The sequence below is a fragment of the Castor canadensis genome, chromosome 7 (genome assembly GCF_047511655.1).
Source record: "Castor canadensis chromosome 7, mCasCan1.hap1v2, whole genome shotgun sequence".
NCBI lineage: Eukaryota > Metazoa > Chordata > Mammalia > Rodentia > Castoridae > Castor > Castor canadensis.
In genome coordinates this window covers 131171261-131196089 of record NC_133392.1, presented here as the reverse complement: position 1 = coordinate 131196089, position 24829 = coordinate 131171261, and the positions used below count along the sequence as shown (strand labels likewise).

At 42.1% G+C, this 24829-nt stretch overlaps 1 long non-coding RNA gene across 1 annotated transcript in view; it reads right to left on the bottom strand.

Annotated features, from left to right (window-relative positions):
• Positions 1-24148, bottom strand: part of LOC141424965 (uncharacterized) — a 150026-nt gene extending 125878 nt beyond the window's left edge. The window contains exon 1 of the long non-coding RNA XR_012449952.1: positions 24005-24148. This is a non-coding gene — a long non-coding RNA (uncharacterized lncRNA). The remainder of the gene's footprint in view (positions 1-24004) is intronic.
• Between the last annotated feature and the right edge of the window lie 681 nt (positions 24149-24829).

The following is a 24829-nucleotide window of genomic DNA, read 5'->3' as shown; positions in this document are numbered from 1 at the left end:
ATCAGCTAAAGATGTACATTTCTTTACACGTACACATCTCTTGAATGGAGATGTGCCTTACAATTGATGACAGTTATAGGCTGAAAATGCACATGTTGAAGCCCTGACCTCCAATGTGATGTGCTATTGGGCAGAGGAGCCTTTGGAAGGTAAGTAGGTTTAGATGAGTGGTGAGGTGGGGCTCCATGACGGGATTAGTGCCTTTGTAAGAAGAAGAAACCAGAGGAGCAGGAGCATGTGTTTGTGCTCTCTCTCCTCCCTCCCTCCTCTCTGTCACACACTGGGACAAGGTAGCTGACTACAAGCCAGGAAGAGGGACCTCACCAGAACCCACCATATTGGCACCCTGATAAGAACTTTCAGCCTCCAGCTTGTGAGAATTCAATGTTTGTTGCTTAAGCCAACCTGAACAAGCTAAGACATTAAATTTAATGAAACACGGCATTCCAATTTGTTGTTCATGGCATAACTTCATACCTTGTGTGTTAGTTTGCTAAGGGTGCTATAAACGGGATAGCTTAAACTACAGAAATCTGTTGTCCACAGTTTCAAAGGCTGAGATCAAGATCAAAGTGTTGGCAAGGTTTGTTCCTTCTGAGGGTTCACAGAAAGACCTGTTCCAGGCCTCTTCTCTGTCTTTGGCTTATAAATGGCAGTCTTCTCCCTATGTCTCTTCTCGCTGTCTTTCCTCTATGGAAGCCTCTGTGTCCAAATTTCCACTTTTTCTAAGAACACCAGCGCTATTGGATTGGACTCACCCTAACAACTTAATTTTAACTTGACTACCACTGTAAAGACCCTATCTCTTAATGAGGACACAATCTGAGGAATTAAGACTTCATCTGAATTTAATTCAACCCTTATATCTTGATTCCTTCAAAGTTTGCTGTTGATATTTAAACCCAAACTCTTACAAATGAAGATTTGCTTATCTGCTCTAAATATAAAAATACAAATATTTAGAATAGTGAAAGGAACCCTAAATGCTTCTCCATTATCATTATCATTCTATCACAATCCCAGCAAGGAATTCACAAGGGAATAAGGGAGAGTCCTAGGGAAATTTAGGAGGTGGAGAAAAAAGAAGTCTCTATTTATACTTCAAAAGATCAGACAACTTCATTAAGTCAGCCCAAGATCCAAATTTGCTGGTTCAAACCAGTAGCAGCCTTCTATTTACAGGGGATGTTTTCTGTGCTACTCAAAATTCTCTACAGATGTATTAACAGCAGAGAGGTAGAAAGACACCCAGGAATTTGAAAGCTTTTACCCAAAGCAGCTTACCGAAACAAGACACATTTACATCTCAAGTCTAGTCTTTAAGTGTCACATGAATATTATGCTGCCCTCTGTCACATTCCTCAGACCATATGTGGCAATAGATTTTATGAGGAAGAAAATTTGAAATCATTCTCCTCCCAGTTTCAAGTAATATGCAAGAAGATGTGCCCAGTTTTTGCTATGATTTCATGTGCCCTGGCCTGATGCCCCATGTCTGAGAAGCATGGCTTTCAGAAGAGGAAACAGGAAGCTCCACAGATAAAAGGGTTTTGTTTGTTTTCAGCAGAGAAGGATCTTCATTTTGGCACTGCCAGGAAGCCAGTCCTTTTTCACCCAAAGGACAGCATTTCCTGAAGAGCAGATCCCTGTTCCTCCCCAGCTGGTAGACTGTCTGCCAGGTGGAAAGAAAAAGGCAAGCCACAAAATTAACAGTGGAGCAGCTTGAGTGAGGATGTGCATACTTCAAGGAAAGAAAAGGGCCCAGGGTAAAGGCAGGGAGAGTTCAGGGAGGCAGAGAAAAACACATAGCCCCAGGACAGAACAAGGAAGCAAGTGGCTATGCCAGGTGCATGCAGGAAGGCAGCAGGGAAGAGGCAGAGGAAGGGAAGGTTAAGATTTGTGCCAAGGTCAACACAGTCTGGACTGATGGCAGGACAGCCACACATGAATAAAGGTGGGCCAACATTTATTTTGTGAAGCCTGAGCTTCGCAGAAGACACAGGTATGCCACTCAGAAAGGGCTCCCTCCATTGTAGGTCCAGGGAAGCCATTCTGTTTTCTTGCTTACATTGCTTGAGTGAAGTTTCTAGGCACTGATGAAGCCGAAGTTGTCAGTTGATTTCCAAAATTCACTCTATATTCTATGAATCCGTGACAATTTTAGGCCTGAAAATTACTTAACTTATCCTTCAATTAAGTGCCAATTTAGTGACAACACTCCTCTCAGGTTTAATAAATTAGAAAAAAAGATCCTTGTTGGTTTTCATTTGTGACTCTCAGTTATTTAGTATTGACCGAGCGCATCTTAGGCTGGGTTTTTGTACAGTCTGCTCCAGAAAGGTCCCACTGGTTTCTTCCCATCTTTCCTTATTCTGCTCGCACAAAGATGGAAAGAAGATGGGAAGAAGTCACATATCTGTGACTGCCAGGCCTACATGTGCTATCCAAGGTCCATGCTGCTACAATGGGTACCCCCCCAAAGCAGCAAGACCAGGAAAAGGGAGCCAGCTGCTGAGGCTCAGTACTGCAGGAATCCCTAGCAGTCATGGCCAATCACAGGAAAACCTGGTCCCAGTCAGCGCCACCATCAAAGCAAAGAAGGAAATGAACTTCTCTTCTGTTTGGAATGGGGGCAATGCTCAGGGCTCAAACTCAGGGATATATGGAAATGCACCCTCACTGTTCTGTAATCATCTCATTAATGTTTAAATCCTCCATTCCACAGAGATTAATCCCGTGTAGTTAAGGTCTCTCCTCCAGCTCCCGCTGCCCCCAGAATGAAGACTGAATTCCAGGTTGTTCCTCAGTGAGATCCAAAGCCTCTGGACTTGCCTAAATACAGGGGCCAGAGTTTGCTTTGCTCTCTGGCTGCCCAGACCTGCGAAGGATTTGCAGGGTCACTCCTTCAGGATCCAGTCTAGACACAAGATATGGCCTGCCTCCCTCCAACTCTTCTTTCCTCACCAAGGACACCATCATGCCATGGAAAGAGGGTTATGAAGTGCTGGAGAAGGCTCTATTTCTCGTCATCCATCTTCCTAAACACTTGTCTATGCTGTGAGTCGTTTGATATCACCATAAGTCCTTTGATGTCACCATAAGAACCAGGCCTTGGGAAATCAAATGCCAACATTAATTTCTGAATTTCGCTACATCACTGTCCCCTGAGACAATGAAGTCAAATGACTTAGCTGCCTCGGTGAGGAAAAGAGCATTAACTAAAACAGAGGAACAAAAATCTCAGCAAATAGCTAGAAACAGCATCTGCCATATTCCCCATTGTCCTCCAGGTGCCTACATGGCCATGGCTATGTCTACTTTCCTCTCTTGCTTTGTCCCTTTGGAATCTTTCCCATCTAATGTCCTTAGGAAAAACATCAAATAATGACACTCTATAATTGCTGGTTGCACATGGACTGGGAGGAAGGGCAAAAGGGGCTTTGGGCTAGTCCTGTTGCAGTGGCATAGTGTGAACGGTTCAAGGAACAGTGAATAATAGAATATGGTTAAAATACAGGCGGCAAGTCTGCCATTTATGTTTTTTAAAACACTGTATTTGGATATGGACATACACAGATGAGTGAATATTCCACGTTTTTTCTCTATATGCTCTGGGTTGTTTAAATCATTTCCAAAGAGGAAGTATCTGTGTTCTGTACAAAAATGAAATGCAGGGTACATATGGAAGATGAGCAGCCTATGAAAGTAAATGGACGGAAAGGAGGAGAAAGACATGCTTCATTAGGGGTTTGATCCTAGTCATAAAACGGATAAAACACAGGCAAAATTTAAGACTCCTATTAGCATCTTCTGATTAGTAAATCAACACACACACCTTGCATTTGGAAAATACAAAGACATACAGAATAAATTTAAAATCATCAGTTATTCATCAAGAGACCCAGTATGACCTTTTGGTAAAGTTTCCAAATATTTTTAATGATCCAAGATCATTTTGTATAAATCTTTTGCTTCTATGTAATTTTAATTTTCATTGTTTTCTGCTCACAAAAATAATATGTTCATTACTGAAAACAAATTCAGATAACTTAGAAATTTTCATGACTCTCACCATCATCACTAATAGTTTGGTGTATCCTGTCCCAGAATTTTCCAGTGAAATATATATTTCTATAAATGAGACAACACTTCACAGATGTTCACTTATTCACCCTTTTCACTTGGCTGTCAGTATTTCCTGGCCATCTGATTTTATCAATTGAAATAGGTCAACCTATTTTTGAAACAGAGATGGTTTAGACAGGGTGTACCTACTTTAACCAGTCTTCTATTGATACGTTTTTAATATTATATAAATGCTTTAATGACTAGCCTGATATACATATATGCATACATATATGTAAATGTGTGTATGCAAATATTTCCTGAAATAAAATTACTGGAAATAGAGTGCTAGGTCAAATAATTCAGATAAACATTTTAAATTTTAAAAGTGCTGCCAAAGTCCTCCAAAAATGCCACAGAAATAGAAAATTCCAACAATATTGCTATAGTTTGGATCATGAATGTCCCCCAAAGGCCCATGGGTTAAAGGCTCAGTCCCCAGGGTGTCTCTACTGGGAGGTGGTAGAAGTATTAGGAGGTGGGGCCTACTGTAAGGTCTTCAGAGGTCACTGGAGGTGTGCCCTTGAGGTGGATTGTGGGAAGCTATTCTCTGTCTCTCTCTGTGTCTGTCTTTCTCTGTCCCTCCCCGCTATCCCCTCTCCCTTCTCCTCTCTTTCACTCTCTCTCTTCCCCTTCCTGGACATGAGGTGAGCAGTTTGCTTTGCCACACACTCCCACCACGATAAGATGCCTCACTATAGACCCAAAGCAATGGAGCAAACCAATCATGGACTGAAACTTTCAAAACTGTGAGCCAAACCTTCTGTCTTTATAAGTTTATCATTCCAGTTATTTATTATAGTGATGGAAAGCTAACTAATGCAAATAGGGTGCAAGAGTGTACTTCACCAAATCCTAGCAGCACTGGACATTATCAATCTTTTAATATTTGATGATCTGATTTGCAACACATACTATTTTATTGCAAATATCTCCTTAGGTTGATATTTATTTACCTCTTGATTTTTATAATTTTAATTTTGCTTCTCAAAGAAAATTTTAATTGTATCCACCTCAATTCACAGTTTCAATATCATGAAAATGTTCACCTATATTCTGAAGAACAAAGAGACTTAGGGCCCGGTTGGTGGGGAGAACTAATGACCAGGCTAGAGTCCCATGATGGGAAGAAGAATGGATGCTTCTGGGCAGCAGAATGCCCAGCACCATCCCTCACTCACCAAACTGGTTTAATTACATAATTCACAGCTAGAAAGGCTTTTATGTTTATACCACTACTGTTCTTTGTTGGAAAATGTCCAGCTATTTGTTCATAGTTATTATTAAATAATCCATCTTCTAATCTGTCTCCTCTCACTCTGGTCATATCATCCTGGTCTCTAAAGAACTTCAAGTTTTTCTTGCCTATGAAGTTTGCTTCTCTTCATCCCTCCCCTGGATGATTTCTTCCTCTTTCTTTTCCTATCCATAAATTTATCTTCCTTCCCAATTACCACATTTGAAAGTGTTATCACTGTCCTCCTAGGTACTGCTAAGGCACAAACAGCATTTTCAAAAGTGGTCCAAATTTTTCAAGTTTTTTTTTCCTATTTGTCATTAACTCCTAAATAGACTGAAAATTGCATTGTAAAGAAGCCCTTGTTCCATATTTCTATAAATTCTTTTTGGAACCTCACCAATTCAAAAACACATAGTGTCTACACTGAATAAATACTTTTAATACTTCCCTTGATTAGATTACCAACCCTATTTCTCCATTCTTTTTTTCTCTAAGGAATGAACAGCAATAGAAGAAAGAGCAAAAAAGAAATAATGTTTGTGGCTTGTGATGTGATGGGTAGCCATCACTTGGGAATGGTGATAAGTACTTATCCTGTGTGCTGGAGCTTGGATTTTAGACACTGCAGAAGGTGGTGGAACACAGTGATGAATAAAATAGACATAGTCTCTGTCCTTATAAAGCTCACAGATTTATTTTACAGTGCTGTAATTTATTATCCCATTGTTTTATTTCATTGTTTTCAGAGTGGTTTCAGATTTAAATAAAGTCTTAATTGTAATGCAATCAGTTTCCTCATCCTTTCTTAAATAAGTTTTTGTGTATTATTTATGAAGTCCTTTCCTATGCAGAGAACATGAAGATATTCTCCTATGTTATCAGCCAAAATCATTAGAGGATTTTCATATGTAAGTTTTTTAATCCCTTTGAAATTGATTTGTATGTCTTGTGTAAAGTGACAGACACATTACATTTGCCATATGCATATTCATGAGTCTAGAAAGTTCATCCTTTATCTTAGTGCCTCCTCTGCAATGCATCAAGAGCAAATCCAGCCGGTCGTGGTGGCGCACGCCGGTAATCAATGAGGCGAAGAGGATGAGGCAGGAGGATCACGAGTTCGAGGCCAGCCTGGGCTACACTTGGGGGAGCGGGAGGGGGCGGAGTGGGTGGTAAGGGAGGGGGTGGGGGCAGGGGGGAGAAATGAACCAAGCCTTGTATGCACATATGAATAATAAAAGAAAAATGAAAAAAAAAAAAGAGCAAATCCAAACGAGCACTTCCAGGATTTCTGTTTTTTCCATCGGACTATTTGTTTACCCTTGAATCAGTGCGTGTTGCTGTTATCACTATAGCTTTATGAGAAGACGTGATAGCCACAGAGCAAGTCCTCTGACCTAGTTCTTCATCTTTAAATATCTTCACTACTCTCATTCAGCATAGCCACAATGATGGTGACTTCTATCCTTCTTTGTAGTTCTGTCATTTTTTTCTTTGTATAGTATACTATTAAATTGGGCTCATACAAATTTCAAACTGTAATATTTTCCTGGTAAAAAGAATTTTTTAACCCTAGTAATGCTTTTAACCATAAGCCCTACTGTATCTGATACTTTGCTTCTTACTTGACAAAATATATTTTTCATCCTTTTACTTTCATTCTCTTGTAGCCATGTGTTAGAGGCGGATCTTCCTCCACTAGCTGGGATGCTATATACTCTGCTTCTGTTCTTCCTGGGATTTATTCTAGAAATTGCAGCATGCATTGTTAATTTAGCCTGAGAATAGTCATATCTTTGCCCTCCTCACAGGTAATAAAAGGACCTTAGAACCCTCTTGATTCTTTTTAACCTCCTCCCTCTTCTTTTTTTTTTTTTTTTTTGGAGGTACTGGTGTTTGAATTCAGGGCATCACATTTGCTAGGCAAGCCCTCTGTCACTTGAGCCATGTCCCCAGCCCTTTTTGCTTTAGTTTGTTTTCCAGATAGGGTCTTGCACTTTTTCCTGAGGTGATCTCAAATCATGATCCTCCTATCTCTGCCTCCCAAGCAGCTGCTATTATAGGCGTGAGCCACCACACTCAGCCTTCTACCCCTTTCTTTACTTACATGCTATTTTTGTCTTACTTTCAATTCCATATATTTTAGTCTATATTAAAATTTAGTTACATACTTCATTTTATCTACATTTATATTTACTTACACATTTAGCTCTTTTTTTTTTTTTTGGTAGTACTGGGGCTTGAACTCAGGGCCTTCATCTTGAGCCACTACTCCAACCCTTTTTTGTGATGGTTTTTTGGGCTTTTTTTTTTATTTTATTGTTTTATTATTCATAAGTGCATACAAGGCTTGGGTCATTTCTCCCCCCTGCCCCCACCCCCTCCCTTACCACCCACTCCACCCCCTCCCTCTCCCCCCCCCACCCCCTCAATACCCAGCAGAAACTATTTTGCCCTTATCTCTAATTTTGTTGAAGAGAGAGTATAGGCAATAATAGGAATTTACAAGTGTTCCTGGTTGAGATAAGGATAGCTATACAGGGAGTTGACTCACATTAATTTCCTGTATGTGTGTGTTGCCTTCTAAGGTTAATTCTTTTTGATCTAACCTTTTCTCTAGTTCCTGGTCCCCTTTTCCTATTGGCCTCAGTTGCTTTTAAGGTATCTGCTTTACTTTCTCTACGTTAAGGGCAACAAATGCTAGCTAGTTTTTTAGGTGTCTTGCCTATCCTCACCCCTCCCTTGTGTGCTCTCGCTTTTATCATGTGCTCAAAGTCCAATCCCCTTGTTGTGTTTGCCCTTGATCTAATGTCCACATATGAGGAGAACATCTGATTTTTGGTCTTTTGGGCCAGGCTAACCTCACTCAGAATGATGTTCTCCAATTCTATCCATTTACCAGCAAATGATAACATTTCGTTCTTCTTCATGGCTGCATAAAATTCCATTGTGTATAGATACCACATTTTCTTAATCCATTCGTCAGTGGTGGGGCATCTTGGCTGTTTCCATAACTTGGCTATTGTGAATAGTGCCACAATAAACATGGGTGTGCAGGTGCCTCTGGAGTAACCTGTGTCACAGTCTTTTGGGTATGTCCCCAAGAGTGGTATTGCTAAATAAAATGGTTTTTTTGAGACAGGGTCTTGTAGAACTATTTGTCTGGGCTGGCTTTGAATGGCAATCCTACTGATCTCTGCCTCCTGAGTAGCTAGGATTAAAGTGTGAGCCACCCATGCCCAGAACGGGCATGTACCTTTTTAAAAAAATTCTTCATTCCTTACTGTATTTTGACTTTTTCCATCTGGAATCACATTCCTCTGCCTACAGTACATTGGTTAAGACTGCCCTCAGTGGAAGACTATAGAAAGTGGAGATATCTCCCATGCTCATGGATTGGTAGAATCAACATAGTAAAAATGTCGATACTCCCTAAAGTCATCTACATGTTTAATGCAATTCCCATCAAAATTCCAATGACATTCATTAAAGAGATCGAAAAATTTACCGTGAAATTTATATGGAAACACAGGAAGCCACGAATAGCCAAGGCAACACTCAGTCAAAAGAACAATGCAGAAGGTATCACAATACCTGACTTCAAACTATATTACAAAGCAGTAGCAATAAAAACAGCATGGTACTGGCACAAAAACAGACATGAAGACCAGTGGAACAGAATAGAGGACCCAGATATGAAGCCACACAACTATAAGCAACTTGTCTTTGACAAAGGAGCTAAAAATATACGATGGAGAAATAGCAGCCTCTTCAACAAAAACTGCTGGGAAAACTGATTAGCAGTCTGCAAAAAACTGAAACTAGATCCATGTATATCACCCTATACCAAGATTAACTCAAAATGGATCAAGGATCTTAATATCAGACCACAAACTCTAAAGTTGATACAGGAAAGAGTAGGAAATACTCTGGAATTAGCAGGTATAGGTAAGAACTTTCTCAACGAAACCCCAGCAGCACAGCAACTAAGACATAGCATGGATAAATGGGACCTCATAAAACTAAAAAGCTTCTGTTCATCAAAAGAAATGGTCTCTAAACTGAAGAGAACAACCACAGAGTGGGAGAAAAATATTTGCCAACTATACGTCAGACAAAGGACTGATAACCAGAATATACAGGGAACTTAAAAAACTAAATTCTCCCAAAACTAATGAACCAATAAAGAAATGGGCACGTGAACTAAACAGAACTTTCTCAAAAGAAGAAATTCAAATGGCCAGAAAACACATGAAAAAATGCTCACCATCTCTATCAATAAAGGAAATGCAAATTAAAACCACGCTAAGATTCCACCTCACCCCTGTTAGAATAGCCATCATCAGCAACACCACCAACAACAGGTGTTGGTGAGGATTCGGGGAAAAAGGAACCCTCTTACACTGTTGGTGGGAATGTAAACTAGTACAACCACTCTGGAAAAAAATTTGGAGGCTACTTAAAAAGCTAGACATTGATCTACCATTTGATCCAGCAATACCACTCTTGGGGACATACCCAAAAGACTGTGACACAGGTTACTCCAGAGGCACCTGCACACCCATGTTTATTGTGGCACTATTCACAATAGCCAAGTTATGGAAACAGCCAAGATGCCCCACCACTGACGAATGGATTAAGAAAATGTGGTATCTATATACAATGGAATTTTATGCAGCCACGAAGAAGAACGAAATGTTATCGTTTGCTGGTAAGTGGATGGAATTGGAGAACATCATTCTGAGTGAGGTTAGCCTGGCCCAAAAGACCAAAAATCAGATGTTCTCCCTCATATGTGGACATTAGATCAAGGGCAAACACAACAAGGGGATTGGACTTTGAGCACATGATAAAAGCGAGAACACACAAGGGAGATATGAGGATAGGTAAGACACCTAAAAAACTAGCTAGCATTTGTTGCCCTTAACGCAGAGAAACTAAAGCAGATACCTTAAAAGCAACTGAGGCCAATAGGAAAAGGGGACCAGGAACTAGAGAAAAGGTTAGATCAAAAAGAATTAACCTAGAAGGTAACACACACGCACAGGAAATCAATGTGAGTCAATGCCCTGTATAGCTATCCTTATCTCAACCAGCAAAAACCCTTGTTCCTTCCTATTATTGCTTATACTCTCTCTACAACAAAATTAGAAATAAGGGCAAAATAGTTTCTGCTGGGTATTGAGGGGGTAGGGGGAAGAGGGAGGGGGTGGAGTGGGTGGTAAGGGAGGGGGTGGGGGCAGGGGGGAGAAATGACACAAGCCTTGTATGCACATATGATAATAAAAGAAAAAAAAAAGACTGCCCTCAGTGAGGCAAACTCTGTAAAGTGGCAGAAAACTACATTCTTCATTGTATGAATATGCTTTTATTTTTTCATTATTCTTGAAATGTGTTTCCTCTGTGCATAGAATAAGTTATCGCTATTCATTTCAGTTATAGATGTTGTTCCACTGTCTTCTGGTTTCCAGTGTTGGCATTGAGGAGTATGTGAAACACTCTTTTTCTTTAAACAAATGACTGTATATATATTTGGATTTTGTTGGTTGGCTGCTTGCTTGTTTTAAGTCAGTCTCACTGTTTGTCCAGGATGGCCTCAAACTCATGATCCTTCTGCCTCAACCACCTAAGTGCTGGGCTTGCCAACATGCATCACCCACCTACCTTGAAAAACACTCTTTCTGAGAGAATTTGTCCTTTCTTTCTGGTTGCTTTTAGTGTTTTATCTTTGCCTTTGTTCTGTTTATGATTTGGGGGCTTAATAGACTTTATCAATCCTCAAGAAATCTCAATGATTATTTCCTCGAATAGATGCTTCTACCTCATTCTTCCTTTCCTCTCCTTATATTTTTTTAAATATTTATTTATTTATTTATTTATGTATTTACTTTTGGTGATACTGGGGTTCGAACTCAGGGCCTTGTACTTGCTAGGCAGACTCTCTATCACTTGAGCCCTCTGCCCTTTTCACTTGTTATTTTTGGGATAGTGTCTCCCTTTTTGCCCAGACCGGCCTGGAGCTTCCTGCATAGCTGGGATGGCAGCCAGGCACCGCCACACTCTGCTAACTCACTAACATTTTGCCCAGGATGGCCTCCAACTGGACTTCTCTCAATCTCTGCCACCTGAGTAGTTAGGATTACAGGCATGAGCCACCACACCTGACTTCTCCTCTCCCTTTAAAACTCCAGTTAACATCCATCTGTCATATCTTTTAACCTCTCTTCCATATTTTCTGTCTTTTTGACTCCCTGTTCAGCATTCTGAATAATTTTCTATGTCTTATGACCCAATCCATTAATCTCTTTTTTATTTTGTTTAATATGCTATCTAATGGTAAGCCATTAAATTTTTGAGTTTTGTAGTTTTATTTCTAGAAGTTCTGTTTGGTCTTTCTCAAACCTGCCAGCCATTTTCAAATGCTATTCATTCATTGAAGATACTTACAACCTTGCCTTTCCTTCTTTGAACATCATCAGCACAGCTTTTATTTGTCTCTATGCTTACAATACATGAAGAATCTGTGAGTTTGTTTTTCCTATCAGTTGTTTCTACTATTCCTCTCTGTTGCTCTCTTTGTTTTCTCATGTGCCTTATTACTTCTGATTATTGTGCTCAGTGGCCTTGGGAAATCAGAAGGTGCCTTCCTCCACCGGAGGGTCACCTCTGATTCTTTCGGGAGTCTGAGGTTGCTGTAGACTACGCTACAACCTGGAACAACCTTACACCAAGTCCCTGGCTCTGAAATTAGTATAAAGTCATCCTCAAAATCTGTGAAAAGGCAACCCCCACACTATCTTTCCACTTCCCTCTTGCTCTGCTTGGTGTCTAGGTTGCCTTACCTGTGGCCCCTGTAGATGGGGAGACATGGCGAGATTTCTGGCTCGCCTCTGTCCTGTGGAGCTGCAGATCTATATGCAGATGGTCTCCTGTGAGATTTTCCACTTTGGGCAAGCCATATGCTGACACTCCTAAAGTCCTCGTCCAATGCTGCTAAAACTAAAGTCTGTATTAGGATCAACTCCATCCTAAGGGCAAACCAACTTAGATGTTCTACTGTTTTATCCCACTCTCTAGGTGTCAACTTGACCATAGGGTTTGGCCTGGTAACTTTTTTGTCTCCTCAGCTCTTTAGTGCTTTTAATCTAAAACTTTTTCAACTTTAAAAATACATCCAACACTTTCACATTTTCAGTGGAACTTTGATCCAAATAACCTAGCATACCACTATCAAAACAGAAGCCTACTATGTCTTTTCTTCATGATCATTGAAGAATCTATGTTCTCCTGGCCAGCCACAGTACTTGCACGAGGTTTCTATTGGCAGAGGAGGGGGCATGCCCAGGATATTTTCAGATGAGCTGTTTTCATAACCAAAAGGCTGTCTTCTTCCCTACAACAGCAGAGACAGAATGCTTCCTATAAACATGGTGGCTCGCCTTTGATTCTTTTTTTTTTTTTCATTTTTCTTTTATTATTCATATGTGCATACAAGGCTTGGTTCATTTCTCCCCCCTGCCCCCACCCCCTCCCTTACCACCCACTCCACCCCCTCCCACTCTCCCCCCCTCAATACCCAGCAGAAACTATTTTGCCCTTATTTCTAATTTTGTTGTAGAGAGAGTATAAGCAATAATAGGAAGGAACAAGGGTTTTTGCTGGTTGAGATAAGGATAGCTATAGAGGGCATTGACTCACATTGATTTCCTGTGCATGGGTGTTACCTTCTAGGTTAATTCTTTTTGATCTAACCTTTTCTCTAGTACCTGTTCCCCTTTTCCTATTGGCCTCAGTTGCTTTAAGGTATCTGCTTTAGTTTCTCTGCGTTGAGGGCAACAAATGTTAGCTAATTTTTTAGGTGTCTTACCTATCCTCACCCCTCCCTTGTGTGCTCTCGCTTTTATCATGTGCTCAAAGTCCAATCCCCTTGTTGTGTTTGCCCTTGATCTAATGTCCACATATGAGGGAGAACATACGATTTTTGGTCTTTCGGGCCAGGCTAACCTCACTCAGAATGATGTTCTCCAATTCCATCCATTTACCAGCAAATGATAACATTTCGTTCTTCTTCATGGCTGCATAAAATTCCATTGTGTATAGATACCACATTTTCTTAATCCATTCGTCAGTGGTGGGGCATCTTGGCTGTTTCCATAACTTGGCTATTGTGAATAGTGCCACAATAAACATGGATGTGCAGGTGCCTCTGGAGTAACAGTCTTTTGGGTATATCCCCAAGAGTGGTATTGCTGGATCAAATGGTAGATCGATGTCCAGCTTTTTAAGTAGCCTCCAAATTTTTTTCCAGAGTGGTTGTACTAGTCTACATTCCCACCAACAGTGTAAGAGGGTTCCTTTTCCCCCACATCCTCGCCAACACCTGATGTTGGTGGTGTTGCTGATGATGGCTATTCTAACAGGGGTGAGGTGGAATCTTAGCATGGTTTTAATTTGCATTTCCTTTATTGCTAGAGATGGTGAGCATTTTTTCATGTGTTTTCTGGCCATTTGAATTTCTTCTTTTGAGAAAGTTCTGTTTAGTTCACATGCCCATTTCTTTATTGGTTCATTAGTTTTGGGAGAATTTAGTTTTTTAAGTTCCCTGTATATTCTGGTTATCAGTCCTTTGTCTGATGTATAATTGGCAAATATTTTCTCCCACTCTGTGGGTGTTCTCTTCAGTTTAGAGACCATTTCTTTTGATGAACAGAAGCTTTTTAGTTTTATGAGGTCCCATTTATCTATGCTATCTCTTAGTTGCTGTGCTGCTGGGGTTTCATTGAGAAAGTTCTTACCTATACCTACTAACTCCAGAGTATTTCCTACTCTTTCTTGTATCAACTTAAGAGTTTGGGGTCTGATATTAAGATCCTTGATCCATTTTGAGTTAATCTTGGTATAGGGTGATATACATGGATCTAGTTTCAGTTTTTTGCAGACTGCTAACCAGTTTTCCCAGCAGTTTTTGTTGAAGAGGCTGCTATTTCTCCATCGTATATTTTTAGCTCCTTTGTCAAAGATAAGTTGCTTACAGTTGTGAGGCTTCATATCTGGATCCTATATTCTGTTCCACTGGTCTTCATGTCTGTTTTTGTGCCAGTACCATGCTGTTTTTATTGCTACTGCTTTGTAATATAGTTTGAAGTCAGGTATTGTGATACCTCCTGCATTGTTCTTTTGACTGAGTATTGCCTTGGCTATTCGTGGCCTCTTGTGTTTCCATATAAATTTCACAGTAGATTTTTCAATCTCTTTAATGAATGTCATTGGAATTTTGATGGGAATTGCATTAAACATGTAGATTACTTTGGGGAGTATTGACATTTTTACTATGTTGATTCTACCAATCCATGAGCATAGGAGATCTCTCCACTTTCTATAGTCTTCCTCAATCTCTTTCTTCAGAAGTGTATAGTTTTCCTTGTAGAGGTCTTTCACATCTTTTGTTAGGTTTACACCTAGGTATTTGATTTTTTTGAGGCTATTGTAAATGGAATTGTTTTCATACATTCTTTTTCCATTTGCTCATTGTTAGTGTATAGAAATGCTAATGATTTTTCTATGTTGATTTTATATCCTGCTACCTTGCTATAGCTATTGATGATGTCTAGTAGCTTCTGAGTAGAGTTTTTGGGGTCTTTAAGGTATAGGATCATGTCATCTGCAAATAGGGATATTTTGACAGTTTCTTTACCTATTTGTATTCCTTTTATTCCTTCTTCTTGCCTAATTGCTCTGGCTAGGAATTCCAGTACTATGTTGAATAGGAGTGGAGATAGTGGGCATCCTTGTCTGGTTCCTGATTTTAGAGGGAGTGGTTTTAATTTTTCTCCGTTAAGTATAATGCTTCGCCTTTGATTCTTTATGCAACCTCTCTTCTTTTGTTGTCTGTACCAAACCACATCCAGGAGGATTTCTTCCTTCCACCAGCTACAAACCCAGTTGCCACAACAGTTGCAAGCAAGGGGATATAGTTTTTTCATGTCGGGATATACTTTCTACCTTAATAAATATGAATTTTCTATCTGCTGGGCTCTGTCCCCATCTCTGGGCTGCTTCCCTTTGCTTCCTCCCACTTGACTTCCACCTGACCTCATCTCCTTGGGACAGTCTTTACATATATTTTGAAGTCTATGGATTAAATGTCTCTCCTACTATATTAGTTACTCTTTTTGTTGCTGTACCAAAATGTCTGACATAAACAACTTACAGGAAGAATGAAGGATTCATTTTGGCTCACAGTTTCAGAAGGTTTAGTCTATGGTTGCTTGGCCTTATGTGCTTGGGTACACGGTGGCAGGAGCAGATGACAGAGGAGGTTCTTCACCTCATGACGAACAGGAAGTAAAGAGAAAGGAAAGGGACTGGGACCAGGAAACGCCTTCAAAGGCACGCCCCTGCAACTCACTTCCTCCAGCTAGGCCCCACTTCATAAAACTTCCACATCCTCCCAAAATAGCACCTCTGGCTGGGAACCAAGCATCAACACAGAGACCTGTGGGGGACATTTCATATTCAAGCCATAACACCTAGTTTTGTGGTCAACACTTTTTTTTTTTCATTTTCCTCATTGCTTTGGATGTTTTCCAGGAGGAGAACTAGAAACACCTCCTAATGCAGCAATGTTTATACTCAAAGATTTAAGTCATCCTGAGGCCTCTCTCTCTCTCTCACATTTAATACCCAGTACATCAGAAAGTCCTGTCAACTCTACCATCAAAACACACTCAGAATTTATCTACTTCTTGCCACCTCCACCTCCGTCCTAGTTCAAGCCACCACTGCATTTTATCTGGACTATTGCATAGCCTCCTAGTCAGTCTTCCACCTTCCCCTTAGCTGTTTGTAGTCTAGTCTCCATGTATCATTGACATTTTTCAGACATAAGCTAGGTCATGTCACAAAGCTTTCAGTAGAATAAAATCCAAAATTCCTTAATGTAGCCGTGAGACCCTACATTCCCTCCACCTCCTCTTCTTCTATTATTTGTGCATTTCAGTCACAATATTCTCCTTACACATTTTATATTTATTTGTATTGTTGTTTGGAGTTATCTGTTTTCTTTCACCAAAATACAAGTGCTAGAAGAATTTGGATTTTTTTTCTGTTTTGATTCACTGATGCACCTCAAGCATCTAGAATAGTGCCCAGCATTTTAGTACATAATAAATATCACTGAGTGAATGCTGTAGATAGAGGAACTCATGGCAGGAAGTACAGTGGAAGTAGAGACCAGGAAGCTTCTCTCCCTCTGCTGCCACGTGACCCCTCGGCTCCTTGACTTCCAACTTCTTGCTCATTGACTCACCATCCCAAAGTCACCAGTTTCAGCCGGAATCTACAATCCTTTTTGCCCCAGGTTCCTCAGTTCACTGATTCAGTGGACACCCAAATCTGATTGGTCTGACACAGTCCAAAAATCCATCTAAGAGTCCAGCTAGCCAGAGCTGGGGATTGTAGGGGGGAGGTGTGGGTGTATCTGTTTACACACCAAGTACAGCCACCTTCTCCAGGCTTTCTACAAAGGGAGAAAATGCTGGAAAGCTTTAATTCAAACACAAAAAAAGCCTCCCCTAACTCATCCCTGACCCTCCAAAAAGAATGCATATATCTTCTTTCAGGGTGCCTTTAATTCAAATGCCTTCAGAGTCCTGGCAGGTAGTGTAAATGAGTGAAGAGGGCTGGCTGGGAACAGGCACACTGGGAGACTCTGTGCTACATCCAAAGACAGTGGTACTGTAACTACCAGCAGCCAAGGAGGAATGTAGGTCCGGTGTTGCCAGATCTTCTGATGGCTTGAGAGAGTCCAGAAATCTGTGTTTTAGTGTGAAATCTCCTACTTTTAATTGATGACAACTAATCTAATTTTTTAAAAAAGAAAACTTTATACAGGCCAAATAAAACACATCTGCTGACCAAATTTGGCTCAGGACTACCAGTGTGCAACTTAAGTTTTATATAGTCAGCTCAAAAACAGGACACAGGTAATTTATCACACTCAAAGGCAATGTTTCCCAAGGGGGACTTGATGTGAGGTTTCATTAGCTAGAGTAACCAGAACTCTCAGTCCCCTGTCACAGTCCCTGCTCCCATCTCCTCCACTAATCCTGGTACCAACTCCCATCAACCTAAACTATGACAGAGACTTAGTAGAAAGCACTGGGCTTTGGGATCAAACCATCTAGTCAAAGTCCAGTGCTCTCATCGAGCATTCTTTAACCTCTCAGAACCTCAGTTTCCTCATCCGTAAAATGGGAAAAATAATTCCTACCTAGAAGGGTTGTATATAACACAGTAAATGTGAGTAAGGGACCTTGCATGTAATAGAAACACAGACAGATAAGAAGTATTAATAACAGACGAGGAGCTGCCTTCCCCCAAAGAAAAGCTTGGCACTCTAAAATCTAACAATTGTAATATGGACTATTCATGGCAAGCTAATGCCACCTACTCCTCTTGTGGAGTAAGGAGAGGATAAAATACATTTGATCAACTATAATAAAGATGAGAAACAGAGCTCTACAAAGACCCAGGTCTTCACATCAATGTAGCAGTTTGCGAACTTGGTCCAAAATTTCTAAGTTTGTAGAAACCAGCACTAATTAAAATTCATAGACATCAATTATCTGATTATTCAAGAACTCCCTCAACCCTTAAAGCCATTTTTGTATGCATATTACAACACAACCCTGAGTCAAGTAAAGGCATGCCGATTCCCCAGTGGGTTTTAAAAAATGAATCCTGTAGCTCAGGGAGACACAACTGGGAAAAGCAGGCCCTGTTTGCAAGGTGCAAACTGCAATGCTGTCTCTGTGTGGAGTTCTCCATCCACTGCCAGATGCAGGGACAGAAGTCATGGCTGTTATGGGGAGTGCAGGACCACTGAAGGGCCTGCCTCTTTTCTACTCTCTCTGCTCCTGCATTTCAGGGAGGAGTTACTCCATAAGCACCATGAGGTGTGAAACAAAGTCTATTTAGGACAATGATGCTTACTCCACACTCAGTGAACACCTAGCAAGGGGGTCATCCCAAAGAAGACCCATAGACTACACTCCCTATAGGAAATACAGAACCCTCTAAGGCTGAATCCCAAAATGAGTCTCTGCCAGCAGAGAGCTCTAAGTAGGCTTCTCTACCCAGGAGGCTTAAAAAGAAAGGAATTGTCTCAGATCACCTGTATTTTCCCACCAGGAAAAGGTGAGTCCCACGCCCATGTCAGATTTACCTAGGTTTATTTCTCTTCTCAGATGCTCATGTCTCCTACAATTGTGCCTGACCACTGTCGGTTTTCTTCAGGGAGACTCAAGCACCAGAAACCATTTAACTTCCTTCACTGCCAAACTTCTTCTCATAGAAAGCCATCAGTGATTATTTATGCTATTTCTAGGATTAAGAAAAGGGAGAGTCAGGGCTGGAGGTATACCTCCATGGTAGACTGCTTGTCTAGCATGCACAGGCCCTGGGGTGATCCTCAGCACCACGAAAAGAGGGGGAGGATCAAAGATGGGGTACACATCACAACTGGCCAGAGGTTGAAGATGGGCATTGGGTAAATAGGAGTTAGTACACCATTTTCTCAATTTTTGTTATGTTTAAATAGTTCTGTAATGAAAATATAAATGTTAGGTGGATGTGGGAGGAAGACACAGACAGAACCTGAAAACAAAACTCATTGGTTGACTCTCCACTCTGCATCTGGACACAGAACAATCTGGAAAGTGCTCAGACTCTCACATCCACAACCTAGAAGGTCATGTGCACCTGGAGCAGAGATTATATCTTCTAAGCACCATGCTCAATGTCCTCAACAAAATAACCTTTGAAAAATTCCCTAGAACTTTTTAAAATTCTTCTGGCAGGACCCAGCTTCCCTTCTTGGCCTATAAACCCTCTGCCTTCACAAATTACCCCTCCAGCCTCTTGCCACTACAAGGGCCTCTACTTCCTGTTCCAAACTACTGTGTTGAGCAATCTGCCTATTGAAATAACTCCTGGATGGCAGAGCAATGCCTGTGTTTTCAGCAACTTGCTTACTTGGGTCTCCATCCTAGATATCAGATATGGTTTTCACTTAGAAGGGACAAGGAACAACTTTATGTTTTCTTCTCTTTAACCTCAATTCATTCAATTTGCTCCTAAAGAGAAATCTTTAATCAACTAAAGTGAAGTTTTCCAATTTCAACACTATCACTATGTGGGACTCTGGATAGATCTTTGCAACGGTGAGGGGAGTGCTGTCCTGTGCATTGTAGGATGGTCACCAGCACCCTGGTCTCTACTTACTAGACAAGAGTGGCATATACACCACCCCAGTTTAACAACCAGAGATGTTTGCAGGCATTGCCAGAAGTTCCCTGGGGGTCAAAAATCACTGTGGCTAAGAACCACCAGTATAAAAGATATTGTAAAAACAAGACCAATGTTGTCCTGGACAAAAACAAAAAAAATGAGATTATACAGTTTGATTCTATACACACTACTACACAACATATTTCAACTTATAAACTAGTAAATATGAATATTTAAGAAATGTTACAGCAAAACAGTATCTGCTTGGAAGCGAGGGGGTGGGGGCAAGAGGGAGGGGGTGGGGGAAAAGGGAGGGGGTAGGGGGAAGGGGGGAGTAATGACCCAATCATCATATGCACATATGAATAAAGGAAATTTAAAAAAAAGAAATTCTACTATTGGAAAACTTCAATTGCAATAAAATATACTTTAAATGTGAAAAAAAAACGAAATGTTACATCCTAAGTCAGAAATACATAAAGTAACAAGAGAAAATGAACTTAACATTTGCAATTATATTTTCTCCGTCTGTGATTTCCTGTGTAAATTTTATTTGCTTCTCCAAATTATCCTGTTTTCCAGTCAATGTGGTCAAATCTGAGTTTAGATTGGAAAGAAAATCTCCCAATAGCTTTCTCAACACTCCCCATGACGTGCACTGGCTCTCCAGTACGTGTTTAACTGGGGTCACTGGAGAACAGAATTCCCCAAAAGAACATTTCCCAACAAAATCCTTAAGAAAAAAAAGCATTGCCAATGTGTTCAACTCCAAAACAGTTGTGCCCACCAGATCCCTTCTCTGCAGAATTATGTGAACACATGACCCCTTTTTGCACCTGAAACTCTCTAAGTCTAGAGCACCAACTTCCAATTCTGCCTTTAGGAGGTGGAGTGGGAAGGACGCTCAGTGCAGGGTCCACCTCTCTGCCACCTCCTGTACATCTGAAGCCAGAAGAACACCCAGTTCCCAACTGGACCAAGCAGCTCAACAGGAAGTTAAACCAGCCAATGTCCGAGGCAGTAATACCCATGGGAAATATGTTTTTCATCTTCATTGGGCAGAGGGAGTTTCCCACTTCATTTAAATGGTACACTCCATTCTTAAGAAGAAACAAAAATCTGATTTCTGGTCTGCAGAAGCCTTACCTTAGCCACAGTCTATTACACAGTTTTGGAAGATATATGTACCAAACTGTCTCTCCTTCTCACCCGTCTGGATTTCTCAGTCCCATCAGTGGCTCTCCCAAGCCTCTGTCCTCTTGGGACTCCAAGAGATGCTGACTCTCTAATGCTATGGGCAGGCAGTTGCTGGATGCAGGAGGTTCTGTCATCTGGAGTCCATCCCTTCCTGGACCTGTCCCATGCCACTGTCTGTCTCAGCCTGGCTCACATCCTCAGTTCTGGCCTTGGCCTCCTAACTTGTCTCCCTGGATTAGCAATTCTCCTCTAATCCCAGTTTGACATTGATAATGTGTGATCTTTCAAGAGCACAGCCAGAATGGTACAGGATCCTTCCAGTTTCCCATTTCCTACCACTGGATACAGACCTAGTTCCTTTGATACACAGTTGTGTGAAGCTGATCAGATGTTGGCCTGGAGGTGCCCACGCAGGAGCAGGATGAACACAGTGCCCACAAGTGGGGATTTATCCATTGGACAGATGATAGCGGGAGGAGGAGAAGAAAGAATATGCTGAACTAAATGACTTTTAAAGCCTCCTTCCAACCCTGACTTGATTTGCTATGATTCTGGAAACTCCTTGGTCTGCAGTGTCCCAAGCTCCCGCAAAGTGACACCAATCAGTCCCCCTTTACATAATATTACACGTGTTAACCCCTCTTTTCTATGATGCCTTCTTCTCTGGATGTCTTTTTTTTTAATTACAAAAGTAACGATGCTTGATGCTATGAAATAAAACAATATTGTATTGAAGTGTAACTGAGGTGAAGTCCCTCAATGCAGTCTAGGGCCTCCTATTCCCTTTTCCATGACACACACATACACATGCTCTGCTTGTTTTATTCTTGGGCTTATACTGTACCTTAGGGAAAAGGACATTTCATTCTCATATTACTAGCTCCCCAGGATGTAAGGCTAGACAGTTCATCTGCTTCAATAACTGTCATCCCACCAATGAAGAAATGGAAGGGAGAGGAGCCTTCATCATCAAAATCACAGATGAGCTGGTGAAAAAGTTAAGACCAGAATAAGAACTCTTCACCCAAAGCTACTGCAAAGCACTTCTTCTGCCCATGGAGCAGAATGTGACATTATACGAACAGGTTGAAGGAAATACCTGCTGAAAGTATAATTTACAAATGGAGGACTGTACACTGATCAAGGACTTGGACTCCAATAGAATCTGGCTGCTATTTGTGTTACGTGAGTTAAGCAACTGAGCCTCAAACTCATTATCTAAAATGCAAGGTAAAGCAGTACCTTCCTTCTAGGGCACTTGTGAGAATTCAATAGTTTAGGATTTGTAAAGCACTTAGAACAGTCCCTGGTACATTTGCTAATAAAATATGTTATTATCATACTCATAGCTCTAATATAACTCCCCAAACATAACAAATATCTTCCTTTTTAAAATATAGGTTAGCAAATCAAAACTAAATCTTGTTCACTCATAACCTTGTCCAAAAAGAAATCAGTATGGAGCATAAACTCATATGACATTAGTCCAAAAAATATGTAAGTGACATAGCAACAGAAACCATTACTACCAGGAAGAACGACCTCATAGATCAAAACTATTATAACACCCAGTGCACCTGAGAATTAAAAGAATAAAAACAGCCTCTAGCAGTAATTATCTAAGTAAAGTGGGCTTCAAATCTGTTAGAGAATTGTTTTCGCCATGATAATATTTCTAGTAAATTGCTGCTTCTATACTAAAAGTACTGGTGTTGCAGAACTGGCATACTAATAGAAAGATTATTATAGAAACACTATTAAAATGAATTAGATATTATTAAAGATTCAACACTACAACAGCGCCTGATTACAAAGGATTTCAAGCTGTATTGCTTAATGGGCAGATAAAAGTGCTCATTAAGCCCCCTCTTAGAGGATGTCCCTAGGCAGATCTGTAAACCACAGGTAGCAAGAGGTCTTCAGACTAAATGAGAAACCAGTAATGCCTACCCAGTTGGATAGAATCCTACTGGGAGGATGAAGAGGAACAGGAAGAGCCAAGGTTTTCTGCACAGGAAGGGTACCCTGGTAAAATAGACAAGTATCCAAACTTATTTGCACTGCAGGGATTTGGTTTTGTTTTTGTTTTTTAACTGCTTCATCAGCAACACTTCCACTTCCTCCTTTGCTTGTGTAAAGAAATCCGAAGAGCCTTCCCTAGACTGGTGACCCTCAATAAACAACACAATCAGGGAGAGGCAGAAAATAGCTTTTGCCATTGCTATCTAAGCCCTCTCAGGCGCCCAGAAGACACTGAATAGCTCTCCTCACAGCACCTAGCCGAAAGCATCTCTCTCACTGCAAACGGAACTTAAAGCTCTCAGTGGTTTTTAAAGAGTTGCTTTATTAGCATTAAAAGGCATTATTAGCTTTGCCTTTCAGGATCTATTTTGCTTTCCCACCTTGTTCATTAATTAACTAATCAGGGACGGCAAAGCACCTCACAAATACAAAGTGTTAGGAAAATGCTAAGTAAATTGGCCTACCTGGTCTAAATGCCAATGCTAAATTAAGAAAGGGAGGAAGATACAGAGACTAAACTGTGGTCCTCGGATTGCTGCAATCCAGGGGTCGCTAAAGTAGAAGCGGAGAGACCCGCGTGCCCTGCAGCAGGCTCCAGCCCCAGATCAAGGCTCTCAGCAGGACTTCTGGAAGCGAAACCTGGACCAGAGCCACCCCAGGGCAAAGGCAACGCTGCTCGCTAGGCGCATCCTAGCTGCTCAGCCTCCATCTCCTCGCATCTCTTGGATGTCAACAAACCCGGACCACAAAGTGAAACTTTCCTGGACCCCACAGCCACGCCTGGTCTCTGCCCTCTGCCTAGGAGCGCGACGTGGGGACAGGTGCGGGGCTAGAGTGGGGATCCCTGGCCACAGGCCCCACGATTGTGTAATCGGTCCGGGAGGTTGGGGGGGAACATCATGACCAGCTCCCCACGCTGAGGATGCGAGGTCTGCTGGGGACCCTGGTTGAAGGCGCGGCGCCTAGAGGTGCGGGGTGGGGGGGATGGGGAGGATTGTCGTCCCGCCCCCCGGGACCGCCCCCGGGCGGCCAAGGGAGCCGTGGCGCTGACACAGCCCGGAGGGGGCGCCCGCACAGCGGACAGATCCCAAGAAGGGAGCGCGATGGCTCGGCTGCCGTGACCAGCCTTACCTGCGCGCCGGGCCGGGACGCAGAAGGTAGATCCGGATGCTGGGCGACGGGCGGCGGGCGGCAGCTCTGGCAGCCACCCGAGCCACGGCATGCAAGGAGCAGAGGCAGCTGCGGCGGGCGCGGACTGACAGCCCCAGGCTCCGCCTCCAGGCCGCGGGCCCCGCCCCCTCCGCGGCCGCGCGTCTGGCCCCGCCTACTCCGCCCACCACCGGGGTCAAGCTCGGTCCACCGGTGCGGAGGGCGGGGGCGCTAGCTTCCGATTGGCCCAGGAGATACCCGCCCCACCCACTCCCCGCCTCCTCCTTGGCCCGGAAGCGGCGCGTGCGCAATGGCCCGGTGGGCAGCGGTATTGCAGAGTGCGGACGCTAGTGGTCCGGATCTCCGGTACCCGGGCATCGTTGGTTACCCGCGATGGCTAGGTCCCTGAATGACCTGAAGAGCAAGGAGTCAGGTCACACTCTGCAGTGAATGGTCCTTATGTACCTGTGAAGGAGTCTGCGGAACAATCCAGGCCCGAATGGGCTAGAAGAGACCCCAGAACTGTGAACTGTATCAGCTGGCCGAGACCAGCTCGGTCGGGTCTAGGTTTATTCACGTGCTGGATCCGCTCCCTGGCCAGCTAGGGCGAAGTGTGCGCAGAGAGTCGAGAAGGGAAGCAAGGTTTGGGTCTTGCTAATCAGAGAGTGACACTGAAGTAGCCCCGCTGTCTTCTCTCCATCCCCTGTCATCTCTCCACCTGGTTCCCTAGCTCAGCTGGTAAACAAGATCTCGTGACTCCAAAGAAAAACCAGTGGAGACCCTGCTATTCCACTCCTAGATACAAGT